This window comes from Staurois parvus, unplaced genomic scaffold (assembly GCF_062004578.1).
Source record: "Staurois parvus isolate SC_StPar_1 unplaced genomic scaffold, SC_StPar_1.0 ptg000019l, whole genome shotgun sequence".
NCBI classification, from domain to species: domain Eukaryota; kingdom Metazoa; phylum Chordata; class Amphibia; order Anura; family Ranidae; genus Staurois; species Staurois parvus.
Window position 1 is genome coordinate 15025105 of NW_028317815.1, and position 24655 is coordinate 15049759.

The 24655-nt window shown below is 50.4% G+C and overlaps 1 long non-coding RNA gene across 1 annotated transcript; it reads left to right on the top strand.

Moving 5' to 3' along the window:
* The first annotated feature begins 942 nt into the window (after positions 1 to 942).
* Positions 943 to 24616, top strand: LOC149472898 (uncharacterized). The gene is made up of 3 exons (XR_016313886.1): positions 943 to 1027; positions 24242 to 24317; positions 24421 to 24616. It is a non-coding gene; the product is annotated as an uncharacterized LOC149472898 (long non-coding RNA).
* The last annotated feature ends 39 nt before the right edge of the window (positions 24617 to 24655 follow it).

Below are 24655 nucleotides of genomic sequence, written 5' to 3' on the forward strand. Positions count from 1 at the left end.
CCTAAAATTTGTACTTGATATTTACAGTATGTTCAACCCCTTGAATTGCAGCTGAAAGTCTGCACTGCAAATTCATTTGGATTGTTTCGTTTTAATTTATTCTGGTGGCATACAGAGCTAAAAGTATGAAAATTGTGCCTGTGTCTAAATATATATGGACCTAACTATATATATATATATATATATATATATATATATATATATATATATATATAGTGTGGCAGGGAGCATTATCCTGCTGAAAGAGGCCACTGCCATCAGGTAAAATCGTTTCAATGAAGCGGTGTATTTGGTTTGCAACAATGTTTAGGAAGTTGAAAAGTGTCACGCAACATCCAAATGAATGGCAGGACCAAGGTTATCCAACAGAACATTGGCCAAAACATCACAATGCCTCCTCCTGCTTGCTTTTATCTCAGTGCATCCTGGTGCCATCTCTTCCCCATGCACAAGCACCTGTCCATGCACATGATTAAAAGAAAACATTATTCAGACTAGGCCACGTTCTTCCATTACTGTGGGATCCAGTTCTGAAGCTCATGCGCCCATTGTAGGTGCTTTTGGCTGTGGACACAGGTCACCATGGGCACCCTGATAGGTCATCAGCTATGCAGCCCCATACACAACAAACTATGATGCCAATTTTTTCTACTTTCAGCACATCAACTTCATGGACAACACGTTTACTTGCTGCTTAATATATCCCACCAACTTTTATAAACCATTGTAACAAGATAATCAATTTACCTGTCAGTGGTCATAAAGATAAATACAGCATATGATCCTTGTGGAAAGCTTATGTTATGCCTATACAGCTAGTATATTTTAGTAGAACACCCTACCTCAAATGTACAGTTACCAATGTATGTAGTTATAATGCATAGTGTATAGCATGTGAAATGTTGCTTTTTTAAAAAATATGCCCTTTTTTTAACAGTCTATTGGCTTAGTCATTTTGGCAAACATAGAAACGCCAAGCGCTCAGTCAGCAAGCAGCGTGAGCAGTGTAACTATTACCATGAATGTGGTAAGTAAAATTCAAATCACTTAATAATTTAGTATTACTATTTGTTCGTTTTGGGTTCTGCTAAAGTGTCTGAATTAGGTTTATATTTTCAGTTCTAATAATTAATAATTGGATGGTGTTGAGTCACATATGTTATGAATTGCTCGTTTCACCTGTATTTGGATCACTGGTGGGAAAAAAACACAGCAAAAAATTATATGTGATCTACTTGTATATAATGTGTATTTAGGTTTCCCTTTATAGGCATTGGTCCAGTTATTTAACCACTTCAAGTCTGGACACTCTCACCCCCCTCCAGTCCAGGCAATGTTCAATGTTCAGCGCTGTCACACAGAAAATTACTCAGTCATGCAACGCTGTACCCTTATGAAACTTGTAGCATATTTTGAGACAGATATAGCTTTCGTTTTGTATTATTTAATCACCATTGGGTTTATTTTTGCTATTTAAATTAAAAACTACTGAAAATGAAAAAAAAAATCATTTTGCTTAGTTTTTTGTTATACAATTTTATAATGCTGGTATGACGTGTGCCAGTGATCAGGATGCTGCATGGGGTATGGCAGTGATCAGGATGTTGGTATGATGTATGGCAGTGATAAGGACATTGGTATGACCGTGATCAGGATGCTGGTATGGGGTATGGCGGTGATCAGGATGCTGGTATGGCAGTGATTAGGTTGCTGGTAAGGCATATGGGGGGATCAGAAAGCTGGTATGGGGTATGGCGGTCATCAGGACACTGTTGTGGGGTATGATGGTGATCAGGATGCTGGTATGGCAGATGGGTTGATCAGAATGCTGGTATGGTGATGATCAGGATGCTGGTATGGGGTATGATGATGATCAGGGTGCTGGTATGGTGTATTGCAATGATCAGGGCACTGGTATGGTGTATAGCAGTGATCAGGGTACTGGTATAGCGTATGGCTGTGATCAGTGTGCTGGTAATGCTTATGGCAGTGATCATGGCACTGGTTTGGGGTATGGCAGGGATCAGGACGCTGGTATAGCAATGATCAGGCCATTAGTATGGTGTAAGGTGTGTTTTCATGAGCACTGGGACAGGTGATAGGGGCTGACTATATTTTTTTACTTATGTTTCACTGGGATAGTGATCAGGGACACTGGGGCAGGCTAGCACTACAGCCTGTGAGTGTACAAGCAGCCTTATAGGCTGCTGTACACTCACAGGCTGCAGCATCAGTTGCAGGCTGCAGAACCGATGCTTGCTTTCATTTTCCATTGTTTACTATGTGTCAGGGCTCCGGGTATGACCAGAGGTGTGTGGACTGACACAGGGAAACGCAGACGTGAGGTATAGTGTAAATAAGACAATTTATTAAGACTAAACAACACAAACACAGTGCAAGGTAAACATAACACAGTGCAAACAACCCAAACTCCAACAGATAACCATATATACAAATCAAACCTAGTCGGGCAGGCCGGGTCAGTAGCAAACGGGCAAACAGGGTACCAGGAGCGAGCGGAAGAGTGGTCAGTAATAGCCGAGGTCAGGACTGGCGGAGTTCGTTCAGAGTCAGGATCAAAGCAGAGTCAAGATCAGGCAGGAAGCAGACAGGATGCAGGTACAGGGGCTCATGGGAAACATACACCAAGGCACTGCCTGCAGGTCTGGCCATTCCTTAAATACACCTCCTGCAATCAGTCTCAGGTGATGGCTGACTGCAGGAGTGAGCTTCTGGTTGCTGAGAGCACCCGCTGGCCAGCCCTGGTACTGCAGCCCACACGGCAGATGAGTCCCACCACTAATGGTGAGTCCATTTCTGACACTATGTGATTGGACGCAGCAAAAACTGGGTGACACAAAGATCGCCGGGCTCCCAGGTGCACACTCTGTAAACCGAGCAGGAACTGCAGATGTGGGCTGACGTACAGTTTTTTTAGTCCGCATAGGCACTGCTTCCTGTCCTACATTTATAGGCTAAGAGCAGACAGGAAGTAGTTAATTTACATAATACCTAAAAATTGCTGTGTATTTCCACTTGACCAGTGGTCTCCAAACTGTGGTCCGGGGCCAGATGTGGCCCTTTGCTTGCCTATATCTGGCCCTCAAGACACTTTTCCTCCAACTGATGCCAATGATGGGATACCATTTCTCTTATACCATCCATGGGGTATTATTCCTTCTACTTATGCAAACAATGAGGTGCTATTTCTCCCACTAAAACCAAGAAAGGAGCATTTTTATTCCCACAGACACTGGGTCATTTTATACTCCCACTGGCCACAGTCCAGCCCTCCTAAAGCCTGAAGGACAGTAAACTGGCTCTTTGTTTTGAAAAATTGGAGACCCCTGCACTAGACTGAGAATACTATTTCGTGTTCAATAGATTTTACCAAGGTTTTGTAAAATGTACAAAGTAACAATGAAAAGCATAGTGGTGTAAAGTATGCATAAAGACATTATATTCACAAAAAATGAATAAAATTCAATAAAATAAAAGTGGAACTTTATGCAAAAATGGACGTTCTGCTTTTCTGCCTTCTCCCCCCTTAACATTTGGCACTTCATTTTTTGGTGGGTAGCGGGTACCTGGTTTTGACAGGTATCCATTCCCACTTTCACTTCAAACTTCCAGATTGCCTAGGCGATCCAAATGGAAGCTCATTCCCCCTTTGCCTGCTGCATTCTGGGACACATCACAGGTCCAAGAAGACTGTTGGACCATTCAAAAAGTACAGCATAGCACAGCACAGCGACTTGCAGCCTTCAAAGCTGGTTTTCCCTTAGTTAGGATGCTGGGAATCCAAAGACCAGTGAAAATCTGGCTTGGGTGAGGACTGGATCCCTGGACAGGTAAGTGTCCTTATATTAAAAGTCAACAGATACAGTATTTGTAGCTGCTGACTTTTAGTTTTTTTGAGGGAGAGTGAAACTCCTCTTTAAGCATGGACATGCAAAGAAAACATAAAGAAAGGATACATTAGTGGTGGGGAATGCACATGTTTGTAAAAAAATCAACAGGTTAAACCATAAGAGCTAACACTGAAGTGGATTGGTACAAAAATATAAGCATCCTCAACGAAGTTTGCAGTTTGAAGGATCGAATGAAAGATAGAGGAAAGAAAATAGGAGTTGAAATAAATTAAATAAACGAGGGAAACACAAAAGAAGTAGTTGGGAAGAAGGTACAGCTCATTGGGGATCAGGGGTAGGGGGAAGAGCTGACGGGGGGGGGGGGGGGGGTAAATGAGTTTTTAACAACTGTGAAATGTGGTTTCATAGTTCTAGTAGCCTGTGGTCAAAATCTTCCGGGAGGAACGTCGTAATCCAGGGATCCCAAATTCGCTAGAATTTAGGCATTGTGTTTTGTAGTAAAGTTGTCAGCTTTCCATTAACAAATATAGCACCCTCCTAGTTAGCTAGGGAGAGCTCTAGTCCAAATGTCTGCTAGAAGGGCTGAGTAGCAGCCTGGGAGTGATAGCTAGCAGGGTCAATTTGGGTCAGGGCTGGTTTGTACTCTTAGAGGATCCTGGCAAGTCCCCAACAGGAGGCTTGGCTTGGGGCCAGGACAGCCTTTAAGATTATCTGAGCCTGCTCAGCTACAGGAGAGTTGCTGCAGGTGTTGTTGGAGGAGAGTAGGAGGAGAGGATGTGAGGGTGGAGGCAGAAGCCTGTGAGGGGACCCAGATAGAGAGGGGCTCACCTGCAGGCAAAGGACCTTGGAAGGAGGAAAGTTTGGGACTTCACTGCCCCCCTGAGAGAGGCCCAGCTGTGAGGCAGGGACGGAGCGGTCCAGCTAAAAGGCCTGGTAGCAGCCACCAACCCACCAGCAACACAGGAAAAAGACTGAGTGAATAGACCTGCACAACCTGGGCCACATAGGGGAAGGAGCACTCTGGTGGGAAACCAGATTAGGAGGCTCACTGCTACTGAGTGTCGTGATTTGTCCTTGCCTGGCCACCAGCCAGTTTTCATCATCGCAGGCTGCCTGTGAAACATCTGATTCCGTGCATATTTATGGTTACAGTGGACATTTTCCGTTGGATTACATCTCAGATATACTTTTTCTTTTGAATTGGATAAACCAAACTATCTTTTTCTATTTCTACTATTTTTCCTAGTGCACCAGTTACCTGATTGTTTGAATGGACTCCAGAGGCTATAGCCCTTATATCTAATATACATGCCTTTCAGGTTCTCACTGGTTCATTACATTGCTCATGTATTGAGGTTGTGTCTCATGTTTTGGCTTTATTAAAACTACAAAGGATTTCAATATTCGTTTTTACCCTTTAATTCAGCCTAAGGTGATTCTCCATCCAAGAAGCTTTACTCTCAAGTTCAGCTCCTATGCTCATGCAAGTGGGCATCAATTTACTGCTGCATGCAAGCTCATGACCTCGTCATTATAGGCAACTTCCTATGTACAACACCTCAAAAATGATGTAAGGTTCCCCCAATATTCATACCAGACTTTTATCCTAGATACATAGAATCCCTGGTTACTCATTCATCAAAAAAAAAAATTGACAATATAAATAAACACACCAGACATTTAGAAAGGTCTTTAAAAAAAGGTCTCATAATGTATATCCATCATCAATCACAATGAAAAACGCCCACTGACCCACCAAAAAAAAAACAACTTGTTGACACATCAACTCCTGACAGACTGCTCACCAATAACAGCTGAAGTTAAAACAAAGATTTGGGGTATCCCAGCAGATGCCATTGTCAAATATGGATATGGCCAAATTTGGTCACTGATGTCTTCCAAAGTACCTTACCTCTTTAATTACAATAAGTTGTGGGGTCCGGAGCTGCCATTCAGGATGAGCAGTTCACTGAGAGCTGACTTTTCGGTGCCTTGATATGCTATTTAATCGGTGGGTAGGTGGGCATCATTCATCGTGATTGATGCAGATCTACATCTCTTAGTAAACCTACAATCTTGTCCCTGACATCCTTGGACAGCTCTTTGGTCTTTGCCATGGTGGAGAGTTTGGAATCTGATTGTTTGATTGCTCCTGTGGACCGGTGTCTTTTATACAGGTAACAAAATGAGATTAGCAGCACTCCCTTTTAGAGACTGCTTCTAATCTCAGCTTGTTACCTGTATGAAAGACACGTGGTAGCCAGAAATCCTGCTGAATGATAGGGGATCAAATACTTATTTCCCTCATGAACATGCAAATCAGTGCATAATTTGTTAGACATGCATTTCTGTTGAATTTTTTGTTGCTATTCTGTCTCTCAGTGTTACAATACACCTACCATTCGATTTTTAGACAGATCATTTCTTTGTGAGTGGGCAAACATTCAAAATCAGCAGGGGATCAAATACTTATTTCCTTCACTGAATCTTCTAGAACTCTTCCAGACAGACAGGAGGAAGCAGTCAACCCTGCAGCCAGTGAAACACAGAACAGACCAAAATAATCACATACAGCACAACTGAATACAGTGAGCCAAGAACTAAATTTACCTAACCTAGCACCTATCTAGGAGGGTGCTACACACAAGTGTGTGCTACTAGAATAGTGTAGAGTATTGCAGGTAAAATCATTGTATATGACTCATGGTAACTGTGTGAGTCTGTGATTGAGGTCAGTTTATTGCAGGTCAGCTGGATTACTTAACAGTTTGTGGATTTATCATCTCCTCCTGACTCTGGAGGACCATAGAACCTTCCAGAAATGGGTAAGCAGGAAGGGGTGGAGACCTAATCTGCAAGTTTATGGGAGTCCAACCAATCCCAGGTTTGGAAGCCCTGGTAGAGTGGTGGACTGGCCCATAAATATGGGAAAGCCAGGCTGACAGAGGAATCAGGTGGGAGATGGAGTGCTGAGGAGACTGTTGGTGCCTGGGAGGGGTCCCCTAGGTCCAAGGGGGGCTGGGCTCAGGCTGGCTCAGGAGGAAACAATCAGAAGTGTAGTATGAATGGGATCGAGACCTGGAGCAGCAGGGAGCAAAGAGGACAAAATGAATACAGTAGCACTCCCTGGGATCTACAAGGGGAAAGACTTCCACATGTAGCAAGCTTTCAAAGGACAGCACTGGGCTCAGTCATTTATCCTTGTCCCGGGAGATCTTTGGAGCACCCAGGAATGCTGGTGGTGTTTGCAGACTGTGAAGCTGGGAGCAGTTCAACAGGGGGAGAGAAGATATCTCTGTATATAGTTACAAGAAGCTAAGTTGATTTTTGGAGGGGCTGCTAGTTTCTCGCCCTTAAAGGGCTGTTGCTACTAATCCGCAACGACTGATGGCTTTCAAGAAAAAAACAGTCCAGGATCTATCTTTGTACATAGGAAGAAAGTTGTCCCTCATTCATTGATTCAAGCCAACTGGGCATCCCATAATCCCTATTTCCCTATCCAAGTCATTTTCCCTAATAAAATAACAAAACCAAGCCCTCTGTGTGAGAAATACCTGTTGCCTGGCTTTGCAGAGAGAGCTTAGGAGTACCCACAACACAATGACCCTCACAAGGGTAGCACTACAAATGGTAAAAAAAACTCTCTAGAAATGAAAATATTATAGGTAGAGATGAGCGAAGTATTCAAAAATTCGATTCGGCTGATTCGCCGAATTCGAGGAATAAATTCGATTCAATGCGAATATATTCGCTGCGATTTTAACTTATAAAAGGGTGTTTCTAGGCTTCAGAGAGCCTTTATATTAGTGCAGAACACTGTACCTTTAATTTAAATGCCCTTGGAGTCTGCTGGGGAAGAGAAATAATACTGTCAGTCAGTATGACATGCAGATGAGTGCCGTCGATCTTAGAATCACCGCACACTTCACTCATTTGGGCAGTCACGGGGCCAAAACCAGAGTGTGGAGCCACAGTGCGGCGGTGGAGGCAGCAGCAATGGGAGGCCATACAGCACCCTATGACAAAAATGGAACCCACCAGCAGTGTGAGGAGACCTGAAAGTGGCACATGGCAGAGTGTGGCGATGGAGACAGCAGCAATGGGAGGCCGTACAGGGACCCTTGACACACTCTGGACCTGGCAGCAGCATTAGGAGGTGGTACAGGGGCCCATGGCAGATTACGGGCCTGGCAGCAGCAATGGGAGGCCTGTAATCTGCCAGCACCCTATGACAAAATGGAACCCACCAGCAGTGTGAGGAGACCTGAAAGTGGCACATGGCAGAGTGTGGCGATGGAGACAGCAGCAATGGGAGGCCGTACAGGGACCCATGAGAGACTCTGGACCTGGCAGCAGCATGAGGAGGCGGTACAGGGGCCCATGGCAGATTACGGGCCTGGCAGCAGCAATGGGAAGCCCGTAATCTGCCAGCACCCTATGACAAAAAATGGAACCCACCAGCAGTGTGAGGAGACCTGAAAGTGGCACATGGCAGAGTGTGGCGATGGAGACAGCAGCAATGGGAGGCCGTACAGGGACCCATGAGAGACTCTGGACCTGGCAGCAGCATGAGGAGGCGGTACTGGGGCCCATGGCAGATTACGGGCCTGGCAGCAGCAATGGGAGGCCCGTAATCTGCCAGCACCCTATGACAAAAAATGTAACACACCAGCAGTGTGAGGAGACCTCAAAGTGGCACATGGCAGAGTGTGGCAATGGAGACAGCAGAAATGGGAGGCCGTACAGGGACCCATGAGAGACTCTGGACCTGGCAGCAGCATGAGGAGGCGGTACAGGGGCCCATGGCAGATTACGGGCCTGGCAGCAGCAATGGGAGGCCCGTAATCTGCCAGCACCCTATGACAAAAATGGAACACACCAGCAGTGTGAGGAGACCTGAAAGTGGCACATGGCAGAGTGTGGCGATGGAGACAGCAGCAATGGGAGGCCGTACAGGGACCCATGAGAGACTCTGGACCTGGCAGCAGCATGAGGAGGCGGTACAGGGGCCCATGGCAGATTACAGGCCTGGCAGCAGCAATGGGAGGCCCGTAATCTGCCAGCACCCTATGACAAAAAATGGAACACACCAGCAGTGTGAGGAGACCTGAAAGTGGCACATGGCAGAGTGTGGCGATGGAGACAGCAGCAATGGGAGGCCGTACAGGGACCCATGAGACACTGTGGACCTGGCAGCAGCATGAGGAGGCGGTACAGGGGCCCATGGCAGATTACAGGCCTGGCAGCAGCAATGGGAGGCCCGTAATCTGCCAGCACCCTATGACAAAAAATGGAACACACCAGCAGTGTGAGGAGACCTGAAAGTGGCACATGGCAGAGTGTGGCGATGGAGACAGCAGCAATGGGAGGCCGTACAGGGACCCATGAGAGACTCTGGACCTGGCAGCAGCATGTGGAGGCGGTACAGGGGCCCATGGCAGATTACGGGCCTGGCAGCAGCAATGGGAGGCCCGTAATCTGCCAGCACCCTATGACAAAAAATGGAACACACCAGCAGTGTGAGGAGACCTGAAAGTGGCACATGGCAGACTGTGGCGATGGAGACAGCAGCAATGGGAGGCCGTACAGGGACCCATGAGAGACTCTGGACCTGGCAGCAGCATGAGGAGGCGGTACAGGGGCCCATGGCCGATTACAGGCCTGGCAGCAGCAATGGGAGGCCCGTAATCTGCCAGCACCCTATGACAAAAAATGGAACACACCAGCAGTGTGAGGAGACCTGAAAGTGGCACATGGCAGAGTGTGGCGATGGAGACAGCAGCAATGGGAGGCCGTACAGGGACCCATGAGAGACTCTGGACCTGGCAGCAGCATGAGGAGGCGGTACGGGGGCCCATGGCAGATTACGGGCCTGGCAGCAGCAATGGGAGGCCCGTAATCTGCCAGCACCCTATGACAAAAAATGGAACACACCAGCAGTGTGAGGAGACCTGAAAGTGGCACATGGCAGAGTGTGGCGATGGAGACAGCAGCAATGGGAGGCCGTACAGGGACCCATGAGACACTGTGGAGCTGGCAGCAGCATGAGGAGGCGGTACAGGGGCCCATGGCAGATTACGGGCCTGGCAGCAGCAATGGGAGGCCCGTAATCTGCCAGCACCCTATGACAAAAAATGTAACACACCAGCAGTGTGAGGAGACCTGAAAGTGGCACATGGCAGAGTGTGGCGATGGAGACAGCAGCAATGGGAGGCCGTACAGGGACCCATGAGAGACGCTGGACCTGGCAGCAGCATGAGGAGGCGGTACAGGGGCCCATGGCAGATTACGGGCCTGGCAGCAGCAATGGGAGGCCCGTAATCTGCCAGCACCCTATGACAAAAAATGGAACAAACCAGCAGTGTGAGGAGACCTGAAAGTGGCACATGGCAGAGTGTGGCGATGGAGACAGCAGCAATGGGAGGCCGTACAGGGACCCATGAGAGACTCTGGACCTGGCAGCAGCATGAGGAGGCGGTACAGGGGCCCATGGCAGATTACGGGCCTGGCAGCAGCAATGGGAAGCTCGTAATCTGCCAGCACCCTATGACAAAAAATGTAACACACCAGCAGTGTGAGGAGACCTGAAAGTGGCACATGGCAGAGTGTGGCGATGGAGACAGCAGCAATGGGAGGCCGTACAGGGACCCATGAGAGACTCTGGACCTGGCAGCAGCATGAGGAGGCGGTACAGGGGCCCATGGCAGATTACGGGCCTGGCAGCAGCAATGGGAGGCCCGTAATCTGCCAGCACCCTATGACAAAAAATGGAACACACCAGCAGTGTGAGGAGACCTGAAAGTGGCACATGGCAGAGTGTGGCGATGGAGACAGCAGCAATGGGAGGCCGTACAGGGACCCATGAGAGACTCTGGACCTGGAAGCAGCATGAGGAGGCGGTACGGGGGCCCATGGCAGATTACGGGCCTGGCAGCAGCAATGGGAAGCCCGTAATCTGCCAGCACCCTATGACAAAAAAATGTAACACACCAGCAGTGTGAGGAGACCTGAAAGTGGCACATGGCAGAGTGTGGCGATGGAGACAGCAGCAATGGGAGGCCGTACAGGGACCCATGAGAGACTCTGGACCTGGCAGCAGCATGAGGAGGCGGTACAGGGGCCCATGGCAGATTACGGGCCTGGCAGTAGCAATGGGAGGCCCGTAATCTGCCAGCACCCTATGACAAAAAATGGAACACACCAGCAGTGTGAGGAGACCTGAAAGTGGCACATGGCAGAGTGTGGCGATGGAGACAGCAGCAATGGGAGGCCGTACAGGGACCCATGAGAGACTCTGGACCTGGCAGCAGCAAGAGGAGGCGGTACAGGGGCCCATGGCAGATTACGGGCCTGGCAGCAGCAATGGGAAGCCCGTAATCTGCCAGCACCCTATGACAAAAAAATGTAACACACCAGCAGTGTGAGGAGACCTGAAAGTGGCACATGGCAGAGTGTGGCGATGGAGACAGCAGCAATGGGAGGCCGTACAGGGACCCATGAGAGACTCTGGACCTGGCAGCAGCATGAGGAGGCGGTACAGGGGCCCATGGCAGATTACAGGCCTGGCAGCAGCAATGGGAGGCCCGTAATCTGCCAGCACCCTATGACAAAAAATGGAACACACCAGCAGTGTGAGGAGACCTGAAAGTGGCACATGGCAGAGTGTGGCGATGGAGACAGCAGCAATGGGAGGCCGTACAGGGACCCATGAGAGACTCTGGACCTGGCAGCAGCATGAGGAGGCGGTACAGGGGCCCATGGCCGATTACAGGCCTGGCAGCAGCAATGGGAGGCCCGTAATCTGCCAGCACCCTATGACAAAAAATGGAACACACCAGCAGTGTGAGGAGACCTGAAAGTGGCACATGGCAGAGTGTGGCGATGGAGACAGCAGCAATGGGAGGCCGTACAGGGACCCATGAGAGACTCTGGACCTGGCAGCAGCATGAGGAGGCGGTACAGGGGCCCATGGCAGATTACAGGCCTGGCAGCAGCAATGGGAGGCCCGTAATCTGCCAGCACCCTATGACAAAAAATGGAACACACCAGCAGTGTGAGGAGACCTGAAAGTGGCACATGGCAGAGTGTGGCGATGGAGACAGCAGCAATGGGAGGCCGTACAGGGACCCATGAGAGACTCTGGACCTGGAAGCAGCATGAGGAGGCGGTACGGGGGCCCATGGCAGATTACGGGCCTGGCAGCAGCAATGGGAAGCCCGTAATCTGCCAGCACCCTATGACAAAAAAATGTAACACACCAGCAGTGTGAGGAGACCTGAAAGTGGCACATGGCAGAGTGTGGCGATGGAGACAGCAGCAATGGGAGGCCGTACAGGGACCCATGAGAGACTCTGGACCTGGCAGCAGCATGAGGAGGCGGTACAGGGGCCCATGGCAGATTACGGGCCTGGCAGCAGCAATGGGAGGCCCGTAATCTGCCAGCACCCTATGACAAAAAATGGAACACACCAGCAGTGTGAGGAGACCTGAAAGTGGCACATGGCAGAGTGTGGCGATGGAGACAGCAGCAATGGGAGGCCGTACAGGGACCCATGAGAGACTCTGGACCTGGCAGCAGCAAGAGGAGGCGGTACAGGGGCCCATGGCAGATTACGGGCCTGGCAGCAGCAATGGGAAGCCCGTAATCTGCCAGCACCCTATGACAAAAATGGAACACACCAGCAGTGTGAGGAGACCTGAAAGTGGCACATGGCAGAGTGTGGCGATGGAGACAGCAGCAATGGGAGGCCGTACAGGGACCCATGAGAGACTCTGGACCTGGCAGCAGCATGAGGAGGCGGTACAGGGGCCCATGGCAGATTACAGGCCTGGCAGCAGCAATGGGAGGCCCGTAATCTGCCAGCACCCTATGACAAAAAATGGAACACACCAGCAGTGTGAGGAGACCTGAAAGTGGCACATGGCAGAGTGTGGCGATGGAGACAGCAGCAATGGGAGGCCGTACAGGGACCCATGAGACACTGTGGACCTGGCAGCAGCATGAGGAGGCGGTACAGGGGCCCATGGCAGATTACAGGCCTGGCAGCAGCAATGGGAGGCCCGTAATCTGCCAGCACCCTATGACAAAAAATGGAACACACCAGCAGTGTGAGGAGACCTGAAAGTGGCACATGGCAGAGTGTGGCGATGGAGACAGCAGCAATGGGAGGCCGTACAGGGACCCATGAGAGACTCTGGACCTGGCAGCAGCATGTGGAGGCGGTACAGGGGCCCATGGCAGATTACGGGCCTGGCAGCAGCAATGGGAGGCCCGTAATCTGCCAGCACCCTATGACAAAAAATGGAACACACCAGCAGTGTGAGGAGACCTGAAAGTGGCACATGGCAGACTGTGGCGATGGAGACAGCAGCAATGGGAGGCCGTACAGGGACCCATGAGAGACTCTGGACCTGGCAGCAGCATGAGGAGGCGGTACAGGGGCCCATGGCCGATTACAGGCCTGGCAGCAGCAATGGGAGGCCCGTAATCTGCCAGCACCCTATGACAAAAAATGGAACACACCAGCAGTGTGAGGAGACCTGAAAGTGGCACATGGCAGAGTGTGGCGATGGAGACAGCAGCAATGGGAGGCCGTACAGGGACCCATGAGAGACTCTGGACCTGGCAGCAGCATGAGGAGGCGGTACGGGGGCCCATGGCAGATTACGGGCCTGGCAGCAGCAATGGGAGGCCCGTAATCTGCCAGCACCCTATGACAAAAAATGGAACACACCAGCAGTGTGAGGAGACCTGAAAGTGGCACATGGCAGAGTGTGGCGATGGAGACAGCAGCAATGGGAGGCCGTACAGGGACCCATGAGACACTGTGGAGCTGGCAGCAGCATGAGGAGGCGGTACAGGGGCCCATGGCAGATTACGGGCCTGGCAGCAGCAATGGGAGGCCCGTAATCTGCCAGCACCCTATGACAAAAAATGGAACACACCAGCAGTGTGAGGAGACCTGAAAGTGGCACATGGCAGAGTGTGGCGATGGAGACAGCAGCAATGGGAGGCCGTACAGGGACCCATGAGAGACGCTGGACCTGGCAGCAGCATGAGGAGGCGGTACAGGGGCCCATGGCAGATTACGGGCCTGGCAGCAGCAATGGGAGGCCCGTAATCTGCCAGCACCCTATGACAAAAAATGGAACACACCAGCAGTGTGAGGAGACCTGAAAGTGGCACATGGCAGAGTGTGGCGATGGAGACAGCAGCAATGGGAGGCCGTACAGGGACCCATGAGAGACTCTGGACCTGGCAGCAGCATGAGGAGGCGGTACAGGGGCCCATGGCAGATTACGGGCCTGGCAGCAGCAATGGGAAGCTCGTAATCTGCCAGCACCCTATGACAAAAAATGTAACACACCAGCAGTGTGAGGAGACCTGAAAGTGGCACATGGCAGAGTGTGGCGATGGAGACAGCAGCAATGGGAGGCCGTACAGGGACCCATGAGAGACTCTGGACCTGGCAGCAGCATGAGGAGGCGGTACAGGGGCCCATGGCAGATTACGGGCCTGGCAGCAGCAATGGGAGGCCCGTAATCTGCCAGCACCCTATGACAAAAAATGTAACACACCAGCAGTGTGAGGAGACCTGAAAGTGGCACATGGCAGAGTGTGGCGATGGAGACAGCAGCAATGGGAGGCCGTACAGGGACCCATGAGAGACTCTGGACCTGGAAGCAGCATGAGGAGGCGGTACGGGGGCCCATGGCAGATTACGGGCCTGGCAGCAGCAATGGGAAGCCCGTAATCTGCCAGCACCCTATGACAAAAAAATGTAACACACCAGCAGTGTGAGGAGACCTGAAAGTGGCACATGGCAGAGTGTGGCGATGGAGACAGCAGCAATGGGAGGCCGTACAGGGACCCATGAGAGACTCTGGACCTGGCAGCAGCATGAGGAGGCGGTACAGGGGCCCATGGCAGATTACGGGCCTGGCAGTAGCAATGGGAGGCCCGTAATCTGCCAGCACCCTATGACAAAAAATGGAACACACCAGCAGTGTGAGGAGACCTGAAAGTGGCACATGGCAGAGTGTGGCGATGGAGACAGCAGCAATGGGAGGCCGTACAGGGACCCATGAGAGACTCTGGACCTGGCAGCAGCAAGAGGAGGCGGTACAGGGGCCCATGGCAGATTACGGGCCTGGCAGCAGCAATGGGAAGCCCGTAATCTGCCAGCACCCTATGACAAAAAAATGTAACACACCAGCAGTGTGAGGAGACCTGAAAGTGGCACATGGCAGAGTGTGGCGATGGAGACAGCAGCAATGGGAGGCCGTACAGGGACCCATGAGAGACTCTGGACCTGGCAGCAGCATGAGGAGGCGGTACAGGGGCCCATGGCAGATTACAGGCCTGGCAGCAGCAATGGGAGGCCCGTAATCTGCCAGCACCCTATGACAAAAAATGGAACACACCAGCAGTGTGAGGAGACCTGAAAGTGGCACATGGCAGAGTGTGGCGATGGAGACAGCAGCAATGGGAGGCCGTACAGGGACCCATGAGAGACTCTGGACCTGGCAGCAGCATGAGGAGGCGGTACAGGGGCCCATGGCCGATTACAGGCCTGGCAGCAGCAATGGGAGGCCCGTAATCTGCCAGCACCCTATGACAAAAAATGGAACACACCAGCAGTGTGAGGAGACCTGAAAGTGGCACATGGCAGAGTGTGGCGATGGAGACAGCAGCAATGGGAGGCCGTACAGGGACCCATGAGAGACTCTGGACCTGGCAGCAGCATGAGGAGGCGGTACAGGGGCCCATGGCAGATTACAGGCCTGGCAGCAGCAATGGGAGGCCCGTAATCTGCCAGCACCCTATGACAAAAAATGGAACACACCAGCAGTGTGAGGAGACCTGAAAGTGGCACATGGCAGAGTGTGGCGATGGAGACAGCAGCAATGGGAGGCCGTACAGGGACCCATGAGAGACTCTGGACCTGGAAGCAGCATGAGGAGGCGGTACGGGGGCCCATGGCAGATTACGGGCCTGGCAGCAGCAATGGGAAGCCCGTAATCTGCCAGCACCCTATGACAAAAAAATGTAACACACCAGCAGTGTGAGGAGACCTGAAAGTGGCACATGGCAGAGTGTGGCGATGGAGACAGCAGCAATGGGAGGCCGTACAGGGACCCATGAGAGACTCTGGACCTGGCAGCAGCATGAGGAGGCGGTACAGGGGCCCATGGCAGATTACGGGCCTGGCAGCAGCAATGGGAGGCCCGTAATCTGCCAGCACCCTATGACAAAAAATGGAACACACCAGCAGTGTGAGGAGACCTGAAAGTGGCACATGGCAGAGTGTGGCGATGGAGACAGCAGCAATGGGAGGCCGTACAGGGACCCATGAGAGACTCTGGACCTGGCAGCAGCAAGAGGAGGCGGTACAGGGGCCCATGGCAGATTACGGGCCTGGCAGCAGCAATGGGAAGCTCGTAATCTGCCAGCACCCTATGACAAAAAATGTAACACACCAGCAGTGTGAGGAGACCTGAAAGTGGCACATGGCAGAGTGTGGCGATGGAGACAGCAGCAATGGGAGGCCGTACAGGGACCCATGAGAGACTCTGGACCTGGCAGCAGCATGAGGAGGCGGTACAGGGGCCCATGGCAGATTACAGGCCTGGCAGCAGCAATGGGAGGCCCGTAATCTGCCAGCACCCTATGACAAAAAATGGAACACACCAGCAGTGTGAGGAGACCTGAAAGTGGCACATGGCAGAGTGTGGCGATGGAGACAGCAGCAATGGGAGGCCGTACAGGGACCCATGAGACACTGTGGACCTGGCAGCAGCATGAGGAGGCGGTACAGGAGCCCATGGCAGATTACAGGCCTGGCAGCAGCAATGGGAGGCCCGTAATCTGCCAGCACCCTATGACAAAAAATGGAACACACCAGCAGTGTGAGGAGACCTGAAAGTGGCACATGGCAGAGTGTGGCGATGGAGACAGCAGCAATGGGAGGCCGTACAGGGACCCATGAGAGACTCTGGACCTGGCAGCAGCATGAGGAGGCGGTATGGGGGCCCATGGCAGATTACGGGCCTGGCAGCAGCAATGGGAGGCCCGTAATCTGCCAGCACCCTATGACAAAAAATGGAACACACCAGCAGTGTGAGGAGACCTGAAAGTGGCACATGTTTGGGGCATGATTCATGGCGGATTTAGTCAGTTGTGTCAGGAACTGGTGGTTTGAAATCCAGACTAATCCACGCCTGATTCATTTTCACAAACGTGAGTCTCTCCACACTTTGGGTGGACAGTCGTGTCCTCCGCGGAGTTACAATACCTCCTGCCGCACTAAACACGCGCTCCGATGCCACGCTACTGGCCGGGCATGACAGCCTTTCAAGGGCAAATTCAGCTAGTTGGGGCCAAAGGTCAAGTTTCGTTGCCCAGTAGTCAAGGGGATTGTCTACCTCGGTTGGCAGGGTGCTGTCCAAGTAGGCCCAAGCCTGTTGTTTGAGGTCCTGCTCCAGGTCCACCTGATGCTGCTGCTGCTGCTGCGGCTGGTTAGTAGTTTCCTCACTGCGCTGGTGAAGAAAGCTACTCATCATCGACTGCAGACTGAGGCAGCCGCTGCTGGTGGAGCTGCCACTGCTCCTACCACCCCACCCCTCCCCTGCTGCCATGGCAGCGGAACACGAGCGCACAGGGCCCACAGTGTCTGAGGATGGACGTTGGCGCAGAAAGGCAGAGACCAACTGACTACATAGGTGGTTTTTATAGTACGTTATTTTGGCCTCCCTCTCAGCAGGTGTGAAAAAGGCCACCATTTTTGAACGGTAGCGAGGGTCCAACAAGGTGGACAGCCAAAAGTCATCCCTCTGTCTGATGGTTATTATTCGGCTGTCGCTACGCAAGCAACCGAGCATGCTATGGGCCATTTGTGCCAAGGAATGCGAGGGACTCCCTGCCTCCATCTCCACAGCATACTGCCACGGTGCGTCTGGGTCCTCTGTCTCCTCCTCCTCCTCCTCTACCAGATGCTCCTGCTCCTCCACTCCTGTCCGCTGGGTGGAAAAACCACCCATTTCACTCAATAATTCCTGAGCACCAATGTCCTCCTCTACCTCCTCCTCTTCTTCCTGTCCTGCCCCCACAGGGGTCATGTGGCGTTGAGATCTGTGCGCCACGTCTACCGCACCCTGACCAGCCATTGTTAACAGCATTTGTTCCAGGACGTGCAACAGAGGAATGACGTCGTTCATCCCATAGTCCTGCCGACTCACGAATAGCGTGGCCTCCTCAAAGGGCCTGAGCAAGCGGCAGGTGTCACGCATGAGCTGCCAATGGCTGACATCGAAGTTACACAGGGGAGTACCTTTATCCGCTTGTAACATCAGGAAATCGGTGATGGCCTTTCGCTGTTCGTAAAGGCGGTCTAACATGTGTAGGATTGAATTCCACCTTGTTGCAACGTCGCAGATCAGGCGATGCTGTGGAATTCCGTTCTGCCGCTGCACCTCAAGGAGGGTGTGCTTTGCGGTGTAGGAATGGCTGAAATGCATGCAAAGTTTACGTGACATTTTAAGGATGTCTTGCAGTGGGATGGTGGATTTTAGGAACTGCTTGACAACCAGATTGAACACGTGAGCCATGTATGGCGCATGGCACAACCTTCCTTGACGCAGAGCAGACACCATGTTCTTTCCGTTGTCGGTCAACATGTTTCCGATTTTCAGTTTGCGCGGAGACAGCCATCTGTCGATTTCTCTGTTCATTACACTCAGAAGTTCCTCCCCTGTGTGACTACGTTCGCCAAGGCATACCAGGTGCAGCACAGCGTGACACCGTTGCGCCCTGCACATGTGATATGCCGGTCGGGTAATGGGACTTGGCACGGGGGTGGTGGCTGAGGACACGGCGGAAGAAGAGGTGGTAGAGGCGGATATCTTTTGTGGACCAAGGACGTGCAAACGTGGAGGGAAAAGCGGCGTGACCTGTCCAAGTTGCTGGTGTGGCTGTGCCGGCACCACGTTCACCCAGTGGGCCGTAAATGACATGTACTGTCCCTGACCGTAGTTACAGCTCCACACGTCGGCACTGCCGTGCACTTTGGCAGAGACCGACATGCTCAAAGACTGGCCCACCATCTCTTCTACATGTGAATGCAGGGCTGGCACTGCCTTTTTGGCGAAGAAATGCCGGCTTGGCACTCTCCACCGCGGCGCGGCACAAGCCATCATTTCTCGGAAAGGTGCTGAGTCCACCGCTTGGAAAGGGAGGGACTGCAGCACCAGCAACTTGGACAGGAGGACGTTCAGCTTTTGCACCGTCGGGTGCGTGCTCGCAAACTGTTGTCTCTTGGAAACGGATTCCAAGAAAGACTGCTGACGGAATCCGTGAAGAGGAGTAGCAGGAGAAGGAGCATCTGAACGAGCGGAAGATGGCAACGAGCGACAACTCCCCTCAGCAGAGGTGTTGGAGCCTTGACTGGCTGATAGAGGGCGATTGACGTCGGGTGACGGAGCAAGTAACGGAGCGGGTGATGGAGCGGGGGCTGGGGCAGGCAGAACCGCCGTATCTTTATCATGGTTTTCCCAGGCCACCAAATGGCGACGCTGCATATGCTGCCGCAATGCTGTAGTCCCAACATGGGCCCCCTTGACTTTCTGGCCACATAGTCGACATACGGCTACGTTTACTTCCTCGGGCGGCTTGACGAAAAATTGCCACACCGCCGAGTAGGAAACTTTGCCCCCGCTACTCCTCACTGGCTGACTGCTGCTTCCTCCGTGCACACCGGCACCACTACTGGTCGTGGTGGTAGGCTGCAGTGGAGCTGGTGCTCTACTCCGTGGCCGTTTGCCTCCACTGACACTGCTGCGACCCTGCTGCCTCCTGGGCAACCCACCGACTGTTTTGCTCGCTGCCAAGCTGCCACCCTCTTCTCCTGATGATGCGGAAGCAATAGCCTGATGACGACGAGGCTGCCAAGTGCGATCAGCCTCATCATCATCAATTAGGGTGTCCGCCTCACTACTAGCCCCCTCGGCTGCGTGTGGGTCAGGAGACAGACCTGTCTCTAGACTGGCTACCGAGCCACTCTCCTCGCCACTACTTCTTCGCCTGGCTGCTGAAGAGGCGGATGTCTCCCCCTGTTCCTGACCGCCCTCTGTTAGCTCTTCCTCACTGTACATAGGTCTGAGCCCACAGCATGCGATACTTCGCTTGGTGAGGGAACACCAAAGGACAGGGTCAGGTAGAGGACACGTGATTTCAGTGGGCTTGCTCCCGGGCCATGCCAACTAACGGTTGTGTCTGACGTAACCACCGACCGTTGGCTGTAGGTGTCAGAGGTGACCTGGGAAGAGGAAGACGACCGAGCCAACCAATCGATGACGGCAGGGTTGTCGGTGGAGACACGACCGCTGGATGACACCGGGAGCAATGGCCTCTGGCTGCGACTAGTGCTGCCTCGACCCCTTCCTCTGCTGCCACGTCTGCTCGCTCCTAAAACATTGCCTCCTCTGCCACTCCTCTGCATGTTGTCTGACATACTCTTTAATTCAACGATTATGTGTCCCTGAGTAACAATTCTGTGTCCCTGAGTAACAATTCTGTGTCTGTCCCTGAGTAACAATTCTGTGTCCCTCAGTAACACTTCTTTGTCCCTCAGTAACAATTCTGTGTCCCTCAGTAACAATTCTGTGTCCTTCAGTAACAATTCTGTGTCTGTCCCTGAGTAACAGTTCTGTGTCTGTCCCTGAGTAACAATTCTGTGTCCCTCAGTAACAATTCTGTGTCCCTCAGTAACAATTCTGTGTCCCTCAGTAACAATTCTGTGTCTGTCCCTGAGTAACAATTCTGTGTCCCTCAGTAACAATTCTGTGTCCCTCAGTAACAATTCTGTGTCTGTCCCTGAGTAACAATTCTGTGTCTGTCCCTGAGTAACAATTCTGTGTCCCTCAGTAACAATTCTGTGTCCCTCAGTAACAATTTTGTGTCTGTCCCTGAGTAACAATTCTGTGTCCCTGAGTAACAATTCTGTGTCCCTGAGTAACAATTCTGTGTCCCTCAGTAACAATTCTGTGTCCCTGAGTAACAATTCTGTGTCCCTCAGTAACAATTCTGTGTCTGTCCCTGAGTAACAATTCTGTGTCCCTGAGTAACAATTCTGTGTCCCCGAGTAACAATTCTGTGTCCCTCAGTAACAATTCTGTGTCCCTCAGTAACAATTCTGTGTCTGTCCCTGAGTAACAATTCTGTGTCCCTGAGTAACAATTCTGTGTCTGTCCCTGAGTAACAATTCTGTGTCCCTGAGTAACAATTCTGTGTCCCTCAGTAACACTTCTGTGTCCCTCAGTAACAATTCTGTGTCCCTCAGTAACAATTCTGTGTCTGTCCCTGAGTAACAATTCTGTGTCTGTCCCTGAGTAACAATTCTGTGTCTGTCCCTGAGTAACAATTCTGTGTCCCTGAGTAACAATTCTGTGTCCCTCAGTAACAATTCTGTGTCTGTCCCTGAGTAACAATTCTGTGTCCCTCAGTAACAATTCTGTGTCCCTCAGTAACAATTCTGTGTCTGTCCCTGAGTAACAATTCTGTGTCTGTCCCTGAGTAACAATTCTGTGTCCCTCAGTAACAATTCTGTGTCCCTCAGTAACAATTCTGTGTCCCTGAGTAACAATTCTGTGTCTGTCCTTGAGTAACAATTCTGTGTCCCTGAGTAACAATTCTGTGTCCCTTAGTAACAATTCTGTGTCCCTCAGTAACAATTCTGTGTCCCTGAGTAACAATTCTGTGTCCCTCGATAACAATTCTGTGTCTGTCCCTGACTAACAATTCTGTGTCCCTGAGTAACAATTCTGTGTCCCTGAGTAACAATTCTGTGTCCCTCAGTAACAATTCTGTGTCCCTCAGTAACAATTCTGTGTCTGTCCCTGAGTATCAATTCTGTGTCCCTGAGTAACAATTCTGTGTCCCTCAGTAACAATTCTGTGTCTCTGAGTAACAATTCTGTGTCCCTCAGAAACAATTCTGTGTCTGTCCCTGAGTAACAATTCTGTGTCCCTCAGTAACAATTCTGTGTCCCTCAGTAACAATTCTGTGTCTGTCCCTGAGTAACAATTCTGTGTCCCTGAGTAACAATTCAGTGTCCCTCAGTAACAATTCTGTGTCCCTCAGTAACAATTCTGTGTCTGTCCCTGAGTAACAATTCTGTGTCTGTCCCTGAGTAACAATTCTATGTCCCTGAGTAACAATTCTGTGTCCCTCAGTAACAATTCTGTGTCCCTCAGTAACAATTCTTTGTCTGTCCCTGAGTAACGATTCTGTGTCTGTCCCTGAGTAACAATTCTGTGTCTGTCCCTGAGTAACAATTCTGTGTCTGTCCTTGAGTAACAGTTCTGTGTCCCTCAGTAACAATTCTGTGTCCCTCAGTAACAATTCTGTGTCCCCCAGTAACAATTCTGTGTCTGTCCCTGAGTAACAATTCTGTGTCCCTCAGTAACAATTCTGTGTCCCTCAGTAACAATTCTGTGTCCCTCAGTAACAATTCTGTGTCTGTCCCTGAGTAACAATTCTGTGTCTGTCCCTGAGTAACAATTCTGTGTCTGTCCCTGAGTAACAATTCTGTGTCCCTCAGTAACAATTCTGTGTCCCGCAGTAACAATTCTGTGTCCCTCAGTAACAATTCTGTGTCCCTCAGTAACAATTCTGTGTCTGTCCCTGAGTAACAATTCTGTGTCTGTCCCTGAGTAACAATTCTGTGTCTGTCCCTCAGTAACAATTCTGTGTCCCTCAGTAACAATTCTGTGTCCCTCAGTAACAATTCTGTGTCCCTCAGTAACAATTCTGTGTCTGTCCCTGAGTAACAATTCTGTGTCTGTCCCTGAGTAACAATTCAGTGTCTGTCCCTGAGTAACAATTCAGTGTCTGTCCCTGAGTAACAATTCTATGTCTGTCCCTGAGTAATAATTCTGTGTCTGTCCCTGAGTAACAATTCTGTGTCCCTCAGTAACAATTCTGTGTCCCTCAGTAACAATTCTGTGTCCCTCAGTAACAATTCTGTGTCTGTCCCTGAGTAACAATTCTGTGTCCCTTAGTAACGTTTCTGTGGCCCTAAGTAACGGTTCTGTGTCCCTAAGTAACGATTCTTTGGCCCTAAGTAACATTTCTGTGGCCCTAAGTAACATTTCTGTGGCCCTAAGTAACATTTCTGTGGCCCTAAGTAACGATTCTGTGGCCCTAAGTAACGTTTCCGTGGCCCTAAGTAACGTTTCTGTGGCCCTAAGTAACGTTTCTGTGTCCCTAAGTAACGTTTCTGTGTCCCTAAGTAACGATTCTGTGGCCCTAAGTAACGTTTCTGTGGACCTAAGTAACGTTTCTGTGGCCCTAAGTAACGTTTCTGTGTCCCTAAGTAACGTTTCTCTGGCCCTAAGTAACGTTTCTCTGGCCCTAAGTAACGTTTCTGTGTCCCTAACTCTCTCCCTCAATACAGCCAGGTCTGCCTCTCTTGAATGACTGGAGGCAAATGGAGAATTCTAAAATGGCCGCCATTTATAGCTCGACCATTACACAGTGCTGGCTGGCTGGCTGCTGATTGGCTAATGCGATCACATGTCATGAATGAATGCATCATGGGTCAGCGCGCCTTGTCTGCGCGCCTTCCCAGACATCCCCGCTCCGTCGCCGCACATGTCACCGCCATTTTAGGAAAAATTTCGATTCGCGCATCCGAAGTCTGCTAATTTTCGGATTCGTCGCAAATCGAAATTTTCCTAATATTCAAAACGAATTCCACTTCGCCGAGTTCGATTCGCTCATCTCTAATTATAGGCTATAGATTTTTTTTTCCATTATATTGTCCCTTAAGTATCTCTAAAGCATGCAGATCCCCACCTGATTGCGTACTAGGAATACAAATGATGGATCACCATAATTCTTGTCATAAACTCTGAAAATTCTGTAGCTATCAGCAATGCTGAACTAGAGGCACCTGTTGCTCACCAGAAGAAATATTGCCAGTACAGCAGAAAGGTAGTAGAATTTGCTGGCGAATGCACCATGTTTTAGAATGGAGTTGTCGGCCACATGAAAATGCTGGAGATTCTTGGGAACACACCAATAAGAAGTGCAGCAAAGAACAACAGCAGTCACTGGAAAACACTTTAAACCCAATGAAATGCAAAGGGGGCAATTCATGCAGTTGGAAAAGGTAGCAATTCATCTTAGTAAATCCAGCCTGAAATATTGTACCTGACTTGTTTTCAACAGACTCTTTATATTTTAACATGCCTTTGAATAATTTCTGCAGAAGTCCTTGCTTTATAGAAAAAAAATATATTTGTCCAAATGCAGTCAACCCATTTAATATGATCCTTATATGATTAATATTATTTTTTTATTTTTACTTCAGGGAGGTAATGAATATACATTTGTGATTCCAAAGGAAGGAGATTTTCAAGATATGGACACAGCGCGCCACATGTCTGGTAAGATATAGCTGAATAATTAGTAGTGGAAAAGGCAAACTTTCATGAAATGTACTGTATATTCCATATTACATTCATTGTTTAAAATTATGTTTCCTTTCAGATTATATATATGTTAAACAGAATGGTCAGGCTTTTTATGTCAAAATACACAATACAGTGGATCTCATGGTACAACGCATGCCTACAATGCAAGTCTACCTCTCAACTCCATCTGAACCTACAGAGAAGGATACACTAACACTGGATGAACCAAACTCTAGAGTAGCTAGAGCAGCTGTACAGGGCAACCAATCAGATTCTACCCCTAATTTCCTCTCAAAAGGTAAGTTTGATTA